This window comes from Colobus angolensis, unplaced genomic scaffold (genome assembly GCF_000951035.1).
Source record: "Colobus angolensis palliatus isolate OR3802 unplaced genomic scaffold, Cang.pa_1.0 Scaffold6, whole genome shotgun sequence".
Taxonomy (NCBI): Eukaryota; Metazoa; Chordata; class Mammalia; order Primates; family Cercopithecidae; genus Colobus; species Colobus angolensis.
Window position 1 is genome coordinate 7,252,824 of NW_012119598.1, and position 11,188 is coordinate 7,264,011.

The window sequence follows — 11,188 nt, forward strand, 5'->3', positions numbered from 1 at the left end:
CCATGAAATACACTTGAAAGGGAGGAATAAGGAAGGAAGAAAGGGAGGGAGGGAGAGAGGGAGGGAGGGAAGAGAGGGAGGGAGGGCAGAAGGGAGAGAGGGAAGGAAGGAGAGGGAAAGGAAGGAAGGAAGGAAAGAAGGAAGGAAGTCAGTCAGTCTATCAACAGCTAAGCTATGTAAGAAGGATCATGCTAGGAAGTCTATATTTTTTTACAATGATAAGGATGCCAGTTTGTCTGGGACTTTGCTCATCAAGCCCTACTCATATCCCCATAAAATCCCTTGCCTTCTCTATTGCCAGTTCTTAAGGACTTTATTTTTTCACTCAGACATTAGCCATTCATGAACCTTACAAGGTGTGTTCTGAATTCTACCTTAGCTACTAAACCATACCTGAAGATACCGACTCAGGAGCCAGCTCAGTCTAGTCTTATCCTGACTGTTCTGACACTGGGCTGTGACCAAGTCTCTCTTAGCCTGTGGAGGGAAAGGTGCCTGGAAGTCAGGCAGCCCCACCTGGCTACAGACACCACACAGGCTGTGTAATAGTGGGATATTGTGATTTATAATAAGAAATATGGATTTTGGCCTGTGTCCCTGGTTTCTGGCACAGAACTCCTAAAAGACAAACAAGCAAACCAACAAACAAAACCTTGTAATTTCCTGAGCAGTAGGAGAACATCTTTTGTTCTAACGTTTGGTCTTTGACATGGTTCTCAACATGGAGCTCCTAAATCCCTCGGAACTTCCTGGGTGATAAGAGTGCTTTTGTTCTAATGAGGCGGCCCTTGGTGTGCTCCTGAGTCAGGGCTGGTCACCAGCAAGACCAAGCTATGATTAGACGCTTGGAACTTTCAATCCCAACTCTCATCCTTTGGGGAGACTGAGGGGCTGGAGATTGAGTTAATAATTGACTATTCCTACATAATGAAGCCTCCATAAAAATTTCTGAACTATGGGGCTCAGGGAGCTTCCGGGTTGATGAATAAGAACACACGTATGTGCCAGAAGGGCGGCACACCTGAGAGGGCATGGAAGCTGCTCACCGCTCCCCCATCCCTTGCCTTCCATCTGGCAGTTCCTCAGCTGTATCCTTTTATAATAAATGGGTTAAAGTAAGCAAAGGCTTGCCCTGAGTGCTATGAGCCATTCTGGCAAATGATTGAACCTGAGAAGGAGGTTGTGGGAGCCTCAGATTTGCAGCCAAGTTGGACAGAAGTTGTGTTTAACCTGGGCCCTACTACCTACAATTGCACAGGAAGTAGGGGGCAGTCTTGTGGGACTAAGCCATTAATCTGTGGGATCTGACACTATCTCCAGGTAGATGGTGTCAGAATTGAATTGTATTGTGGGACACCCAGTTGGTGGCAGAGAACCAGGCAATGTGCAAAAAACCCACATATCTGGTCACAGAAGTGATTTGTGTGGTCAGATAGAGTATAGAGAAGGAAAAACAGTCGGTTTTTCCTGTCTTACTGACGGTCATCAAGGTTTCACCTCATGGCCTTTGGGGACTTGGAGTTGAAAGAACAACCATCCGGGATCCTTGAAGCTATCTTCCCACTAAACATTATCTAAAGCAGTACATCCAATACGGCAGCCACTAGCAACACGTACCCATTGAGTACTTTACACGTGGCCATTAGGATGTACTGAAAGTGCAAAAAAAAAAAAAAAAAAAAAAAAAGAATTTGAAGATAGTGTAAAAAAAGAAGGCAAACTATATCATTAATAATTTTTTAGCATTCATTATATGTTGAACTGATAATATTCTGATTTTATGGGCTAAATGTCATGTAGTATAAAATTATATTCACCTTTTTTGTTATCATAAAATGCAAGTATCATAAAATTTACCTTTTCTTTTTCTTTTCTTTTTTTGAGACAGAGTCTTGCTCTGTTGCCCAGACTGGAGTGCAGTGGCATGATCTCAGCTCACTGCAACCCCTGCCTCCCTGGTTCAAGTGATTCTCCTGCCTCAGCCTCCTGGGTAGATGGGACTACAGGTGCCCACCACCATGCCTGGCTAATTTTTGCATTTTTGGTAGGGACAGGGTTTCACCCTGTTGGCCAGGCTGGTCTCCAACCCCCGACCTTGTGATCCACCAGCCTCGGCCTCCCAAAGTGCTGGGATTACAGGCGTGAGCCACCGCATCTGGCCAAACTTTACCATTTTAATCATTTTAAGTGTGCAGTTCAGTAGTGTTAGGTACATCTACATTATTGTGCTACCATGACCACCATTCATATCCAGAACTTTTTCATCATCCAGAACTGACAATAACTCTTCATTCTACTTTCTGTCTCTATAAATTTGACTCCTCTAGGTAATTCATGTAAGTGGAATCATAAAGTACTTGTCCTATTGTGACTGGCTTATTTCACTGAACATTATGTCTTCAGGTTCATCCATGGTGTAGCATGTGTCAGAATGTCCTTTTTTTTTTTTTAAAGCTGAATAATATTTCTTTTCTGTATAGACCACATTTTGTTTATCCATTCATCTGTTGTTGGACACTTGGGTGGCTTCCACTACGGGCAGTTATTGTGCAGAATGCTGCCATGAGCACAGTGTGCAGATGTCTGTTTGAGTCCTAGCTTTCATTTCTTTTATTTATTTCTTTTTATTTTTTTATTTTTGAGACGGAGTCTTGCTCTGTCGCCCAGGCTGGAGTGCAGTGGCGCCATCTCGGCTCACTGCAACCTCCGCCTCCCAGGTTCAAGCGATTCTCCTGCCTCAGCCTCACAAGTAGCTAATTTTTGTGTTTTTCATAAAAACTGAATTTCACCATGTTGGCTGACTGATCTCGAGCTCCCGACCTTGTGATCTGCCCGCCTCAGCCTCCCAAAGTGCTGGGATTACAGGCATGAGCCACTGTGCCCAGCCCTAGCTTTCATTTCTTTTGGGTATATACCCCAAAGAAGGAAGAAATTGCTAAATTTTATGTTAATTCCATGTTTAATATTTTGAAAAACCACCATCCTGTTTTCCACAGCAGCTGCACCATGTTACATTCCCATCGACAGTGCACAAGGGTTCCAATTTGTCCACATCCTCACGAACGCTACTTTCTGTTATTTATTTTTAAGTTTTTCATAGAAACCATTCTAATGGGTATGAAGTGGTATTTCATTACGGTATTGATTTGCATTTTCTTAATGATTAGTGATGGATCGAGTGTCTTCTCATGTGCACAGTGACTATTTGTATATCTTGTATGGAGAACCGCCTGTTTCCTTTTACTTTTTTTTTGTTTTTAATGTGGCTACTAGAAAATTTAAAGTTACTTGTATGACTCACAATGTGTTTCTACTAGACAGCTGTAGTCTAGAGCAAATGAAGGTACAGCTCCTACCATACAGAGTGTTTTAGCAATGGAAGGAATCCTGTTATTTAGAATGTGACAAATGCAGTTCCAATTAATTATCTCTGAGTTTCTTTCCAAGAATAATATTTTATGATCTCTTTCTCTCTCTGCTCTAAGGACTTAACCTAGTGCTTTCATGTCAAAGGAGAAGAAAGGAGTCATTCCCCGACACAACGTGGAAGACCCAAAGGTTCAGAGGACCTGTCATCTCTGTAGAGTGGATGGGCTCTTCTGACTGGGGGGTGTCTCGGCTCCAGAGCTCACCACTGTCCTGTACCTGGGGGAAGAAGCATCCATGCATATAAATTAGGGTGATAAAAGTTTGCGCCTTCTGGGGTTCCAAGGGAGGGATGAGATACCATCAGAATCAAGTCCCTTGGGCTGGGCACGGTGGCTCAGGCCTGCAATCCCAGCCCTTTGGGAGGCCGAGGCAGGGATCACCTGAGGCCAGGAGTTCGAGATCCAGCCTGGCCAATATGGTGAAGTCCCATCTTTACTAAAAATACAAGAACTAGCCAGGTGTGGTGGGCGGGCACCTATAATCCCAGCTACTTGGGAGGCTGAGGCAGGAAAATCACTTGATCCGGGAGGCAGAGGTTGCAGTGAGCCAAGATCACACCACTGCACTCCAGCCTGGGCGACAAGAGCGAAACTCCGTCTCAAACAAAAAGAAAAATCTAGTCCTTTGGTCTTAGGGGTGGAGACTACAAGTTTATTCCGCTGAGATAAATGCATTTCTTGATGCTACAAGCCATCGCACCCACAGAGGCTGCTTCTAACAGATTCCTGGGAGTCTCATGCTACATTTAGTAGAAGAAAGCTGTCATCATTTTCCACCATTGAACAGTTATAAGAATGGGGTAGGCTCCAAAGTTACTTTTCATACATTTTCTTATTTCCTCTGAGGGAACAGCATCACCAGCCCAGATTTCCTTCCTTTTATCTTATTTAGAATCTCACAAAGGCATGACCCACCATTGGGACTGAGCTTGGCATTTACAGAAGATCCACAAATGCTGTGGCCTAGAACTTAATTTCAAAGGTAAAAAGAAGAAAAAGAAGAAATTTTGTGGAAAAAGCAAGAACTATCATGATGTCTGTCACTTTTTCTTTCTTTCTTTTTTTTTTTTTCTTTTTGAGACAGAGTTTTGCTCTATAAGGCTAAAGTACAATGGCACGGTCTCTGCTCATTGCAATCTCTGCCTCCGAGGCTCAAGCGATTCTCCTGCCTCAGCCTCCCAAGTAGCTGGACTATAGGTGCACCACCACACCTGGCTAATTTTTTGTATTTTTAGTAGAGACGGGGCTTCACCACGTTGACCAGGCTAGTCTCGAACTCCTGACCTCAGGTGATCCCTTGGCGTTGGCCTCCCGAAGTGCTGGGATTACAGGTATGAGCCACCATGCCTGGCTGTCACTTTTTCTTTCTAAGAGGAATACATTTATAGCAGACCAGCCCTTGCAACAGCTGGCAATATGGCTTGAAAAGAAAATGAGAACAATATTTTAATGCCAGATAAAAAAGTGGAAACCAGGCAAAACTATGATCTGGTCACCTATATGAAAAGATAATGCAAAGAGTAATACTAGGTAGAATATATTTGAATGTATGGGAGGAAAATGCTCTGTAAACATAGACTTTATAGTTTATGTATAAAATATAGCTTATAGAAATGTTCTTTGCTGGCCGGGTGCAGTGGCTCACGCCTGTATTCCCAGCACTTTGGGATGGACCAGCCTGGGCAACATATGAAACCCTGTCTCTACTAAAAATACAAAAAATTAGCCAGGTGTGGAGTTGGGCTCCCGTAATCCCAGCTACTCAGGAGGCTGAGACAGGAGAATCACTTGAACCCGGGAGGCGAAGGTTGCAGTGAATCAAGATTGTGCCACTGTACCCCTGCCTGGGCGACAGAGTGAGACTCTGTCTCAAAAAAAAAAAAAAAAGGCCGGGCGCGGTGACTCCAGCCTGTAATCCCAGCACTTTGGGAGGCCGAGGCGGGAGGATCACAAGGTCAGGAGATCGAGACCATCCTGGCTAACATGGTGAAACCCCGTCTCTACTAAAAAAAATACAAAAAACTAGCCAGGTGAGGTGGTGGGCACCTGTAGTCCCAGCTACTTGGGAGGCTGAGGCAGGAGAATGGCGTTAACCCAGGAGGCGGAGCTTGCAGTGAGCTGAGATCCAGCCACTGCACTCCAGCCCGGGCCACAGAGCAAGACTCCGTCTCAAAAAAAAAAGAGAGAGAGAAAGAAAGAAAAGAAAAGAAACATTCTGCTATCTAGATTCATATAAATAAAGGGGACTTGATATCTTGGAAATAATAGTGACTCATGCCTTGATAAATCCTTGTATACCCTAAATTTTTGACCCTGTAGTAGAATCATCTAATTTCCCTGTAAAAGAACCATCGAATTTCCCCATAATAGAATCATCTAATCTCCCTAATGTCAGTGTCCTCATCTGAAGAATTAAAGATATAATTTGCCCTACAAGATTTGGGGGATTTTTGTAAGAACCTATTGAAATAATAGATGTATGAACAGTCTAAAAAGTTAGAAGTAAAATAAAAATGATTTTATAAGAGGAATATGGTTCATTATACTAGATTTCCTATCACAGTGACTGAGAAAACAGATATTCATGGAGAGAAATGAGAACCTGTACCAGCACTGTTGAAGACTGAAACAATATGGGATTTCCATCCATCCCACCAATTTACTTGGATCATCTTTTTAGGAGGCTTACAGGGAAGTTGTGGTGTTCTGTGCATCACATAGTTTATATTTAATACACGGAAACTTTTCTTTAAGGAACCTGAGGCTGGGCGCGGTGAGTCACACCCGAGATCTTAGGACTTTTGGGAGGCCAGCGCAGGCAGATTGCTTGTCCAGGAGTTTGAGACCAGCCTGGGCAACAGAGCAAAACCTCATCTCTACAAAAAATACAAAAATCAGCCAGATGTGGCGTGGTATGCGCCTGTAGCCGCAGCTACTAGGGAGGCTAAGGCGGGAGAACCCCCTGAGCTCAGGGAGGTTGAGGCTGCAGTGAGCTGTGATTGCACCACTGCACTCCAGCCTGTGTGACAGAGTGAGACTCTGTTTCTGAAAAATAAAGTAAAGCAACCTGAGTGAGGGTGGGAGAGAGTTAACCAAAGAAAACTGAAAATAATACTAGAACCTTCGCTATTACGGGCAGAAAGTTTCCTGCAAGCAGCAGCCAAGTTCTCAGAGAGGAAAAAAGTGTGTGTCTGTATGTGCGTGTTTAGCTTCATAACCACAAAACACTTAGGTACTATGTTTTTTTCCTCCAATCTTCCTTTTTTCCAAAAAAAAAAAGAAAGAAAGAAAAAGAGTATGAATGCAAGGAGCAGAGGTCTCAGAAATCTTCAGGCAGTCCTGCCTGAATTGCTAAAGCAAGGAGTAGCTGAGGGCCTTGCAGCCCATTCCTCTAGTAGCTACGGCATCTGGGGCCTGCAGCAGGTGTGGCGGTGACGCGGGTTATTTGTTTTCCAGGGTCAGGTTGGCACATTTCTAGCCCAGGGCTCTGGGTAAATGTTTAGATTTCATTTTCTGTCTGGTGTTCAACTCCCGGGCGTCAAAGGCAGGCCCCTGCATGCTGCTGCCCTCCCACGTCCTTTGTCTCCTCCCAGGGGCTGGTGGGAATTCAAGAGGTGAGAGGAAAAGGGAGGGGAGGGAGTGGACGCTTTGCTGCGGTTCCGGCTCTCCCCAAGAGCCGCTTTCAAGGCACAGCATCCTCCTCTCCCTCGCCCTCTCTAGGGAGGGCTTGCAGCGCCCCAGTACTGGGAATGGGGCTTGTTTACACAGCTCATTATTCTCTCTTTGCAGTTGCTATAGCAACCACCAGGGGTCAGTTTATAGAAGGAGAGGAAGTTCACTTTTGGGGAGTTAGCCTTCCAGCTCCTGTGCAAAGCACAGCTGAAAACAAAAGCCCCAGACACCCATGAAGGAAACACATTGAAAAGCTTCCTATGAACGTAAGCATCCTTTAGGGCAAAAAAACACTCAGAGACGCCACATTTCTCCCTTGCTCAGAGTCTCCAGAACAGCTGAAGGCAGAATGAAGGTCTTACCACCGCACTGGCCAGGCTTTCCTCTCTCCCCATTCTCTCACCACTTTGCCCTGTTGGTAGTTAAGATGACAAGGGCAGCTAAATTCATTTAAAGTGATAAGTTTCATTAACATTATGTACTAACTGAGGACCAGAAAGATCTCTGTGAACTGGTACGATTCCCATCTTCCTCTTGAAGAGAGAGGCAGCACCCCATCAGAGCAGCGCACCCATCTCAGGATCCACACCCACTAGAGAGGAGCGGCGCTGCTTCTGTAGAGCTTGCAGGGAAGACCCCCAGGACGCCTGGCCAGTGAAGAGTGGCCAGCACTAACCTGCTTAGCTAACCTGATTTAGCAAACAAAAAATACAGATGCCCAGTTAAATCTGACCTTCAGAAAAACAAGGAATTTTTTGTAAAGTTTTCCATGTAGCATCTGGACCATATATACAGTAAGTCTATAGAACCTAACATAAGCCAGTCCTTGCCCTCCTCCTCACTGCCCACCATCACCTCCAAAAGAGTATAGTAGATAAGTTCTCTCTTATAAGCAAATAAAGTGCCAGCTTACTGTTCAGGATGATCTAGGCCTTGGACTGTCAGGCTGATCATGAAAAAAATGAAAGAGAGTGATTTACATATATGCAAATCATAAACCAGAGGCTAGGCTAGCCACAGCCAGCCACTAATCTTCCCTCAGATCTAAACACCAGCATGAGTTACTTGATTGGTAAACGCAATAGAACTCATTTTGTGAATTATCTAAAATCCATAAAGGGTAATGATTTCTATTTGTTTGGAAGGAGAAACATTTTTACTGTGTATGTGTTTAAAGGAATAGACCAAATTTGTTTCTGAGTGCTACACATGTACAGAGGAGAAAGTGATATTTGCATTTATCAAAGTCACACTCTTCCCAGCATTTCTTTTGCTAAGGTTTTACCGCTTCTTATCAAGAAGGCTGGCTCAGTGAAAGTTTTACTGAATTTTGTAGAAATTCTAGAAAACCTAGACCATTAGTTGTAATGCTGTGCTGACCCTAAATCCACGAATCCAAAACTTAAGGCAAAAAAAAATTAAGCATAAACTTTTATGAAAACAAAGCAAATAGCAGCTGTAATATGTTCCATCAGGTCCCCATCAACTCAGACTGCAGACTCCCACAGCTCTGATCCAAAACAGGGAATTAAAGGAAAACTGTCAAGCTAAACATCATCAACAATAAAAATGTTCTCACCTGTTGCTAACTCTAAAAATCTCAATATAGATTTCACAGAGAAAAAAAAGTGTTAGTTTTAGAAGCTGATCCTTCTAAGGCCCAGAACAGTGAGTTCTAATTTTGTCTCTTCAATGTCTGATTGTGACCTCTGTGGAGGTCTGTGGACAGTTCTGACTTGGTCTGCCTGTGGGCAAAATGCAGATACTGAATTAGACTGTTCTTTGCCTAATCAAAAGTGTATAATAAGAATGTCTATACCTACACTCTGAGCTCTTCAGACAAAAGGCAGGAAGTAGAAATGTGATTATTTGTGCTGTTCACTTTTTAAACAAGCAACTTGATTTAGAAGTTGGAATCAGTTTAGTTTGGTTTGGTTTGGTTTAAAGCACTTTGAAATAACTTCATTTTGGAAACCCTGTTTTCATTTATTTAAACCAATAGTCCTCTGTTTTTTTTCTTAATCGTTTGTTAATAAACCCTACATTTGAAGCTCAAGTGGTCAGACAGTGTGTCTTTAACACAATTCAACAGCTGTTAAATGGGATAATCACCTGTTTATCCTCATGTCACTAATTCAAATGCTAATTGCACTCTAGGTTTGGTTTATTCCCTCACTGGAGCCAGACCAGGTGTGCAGCACTCTGGAAGGATGCTGCAGTGTCATGGAACTCCAGTGATTGATTATATTTTCAGTGGCACAGATAAAACAGGGCAACACACACGCACACAGACTCATGCACATGCACCCTTGCACAAAAATGAATGAACATGTTGCCCGTAACTGTGAAAAATTAGAAATGACCTAAATGTCAGATCACAGGGAAATAAACTAAAGGAAACAACCTTGGCACGTAGTATTTTGCAATCATTAAAAGAATGTTTATGCATATGGTTAAATAACATGTAAAAAATAGCTATGTTGCATGAAAAAGGTAGTATGTAAAACTATTGTATGTAAACAATATGGAAAAATATTTTGCATAGAAAAAGACCACAAATATGATATGCTGGGAACTAAAATAAATCAATTTTTAGAGTACTGGTTAAAAGCAAGGACAATCCGAGGAGCCAGGGATGCATGAGAAGTTCCTGCTTTCTACATTCTGGAAGAGAAAGACAAAATGCAGGTACAGAACTCCTCAGTAAGATATATTTGTAGAGTGATGATCTTAAGAAGAAAATTTACAAAGGGCTATGGGGTAAAGGGTCTGCTTTAATTTGGGTGCTGAGGGAAGAACTCTCACAGGAAATGCAAACAATGAGAAGCCCCCAAGATAGGAGTAGGCTTGGCATGGTGGAGGAATGGGCACAGGTCGGAGTGCAGTGAGCTGGGAGAGTGTGGTAGAAGGTGTGTTTGGGCAGAAGCAAGGGACTGGTGCAAGGGTGGAGGGAGAGACTAGAGTACCCCGCTGGGACCAGGTGTGCGGGATGGAGCATGGGCTAGGGTGGCAACCGTGGAGGTGGATTCAGGACATTTTTTGAGGGTAGAACTGGCAAGAATTGCTGATGAACCAGATTTGGGGTGGAGGAGAGATGGGAATACTGAATCAAAAGAGAAGAATCTCATAGGACTTCTAGGTTTTTGGCCTCAACAACTGAATCTATTGTAGTTCCACTCATCAAGCGGAATAGGACTCGTGTAGGAACAGGTTTGTGGTGGAAATTTTTTTTCATTATACTGTAAGTTCTAGGGTACATGTGCACAATGTGCAGGTTTGATACATAGGTATACATGTGCCATGTTGGTGAGCTGCACCCATCAACTCATCATTCACATTAGGTATTTCTCCTAACGCTATCCCTCCCTCACGCCCCACCCCCGAACAGGCCCCAGTGTTTGATGTTCCCTGCCCTGTGTCCATGTGTTCTCACTGTTCAATTCCCACCTATGAGCGAGAACATACGGTGCGTGGTGGAAAATTAAGAGTTCTGTTTAGGCCATTTTATGTTTGAAATGCCTGTTAGATATCCCAGTGACGATGTCAAGTAAGGAGTCAAGAGGCTCTGAAGTCTGCCTATCAGGGAAGCATCAGGGCTGGAAATATTTTGGAAGTTATTTGCATGTTGATGGCTTTTAAAGCAAGGGATAGTGTGGAACAATATAGAGAGACCACATAGAGAAGAAAGGCATCCCACAGCGGAACTAGAGACTGGGCTCAGGAGAAAGAGCCAGTAAAGAAATGACAGCAGACACAGTGGTTCACACCTGTAATCCCAGTGCTTTGGGAGACTGAGGCATGAGGATCACTAGAGACCAGGAGTTGAAGACCACCCTGGGCAAAATAGCAAGATCCTGTCTCTACACAACATTTTTTTTAATTAGCACGTCATGATGGCATGTGCCTGGAATTCTAGCTACCTGAGAGGCTAAAGTGGGAGAATCATTTGAGCCCAGATGGTTGAGACTGCAGTGAGTCAAGATCACACCACTGAACTCCAACCTGGATAACAGAGTGAAAACCTGTCTCTAAGAGAAAAAAGAGAAAGAGACAGAGAGAGAAAAAGGAAGGGAGAGAGGGAGGGAGAG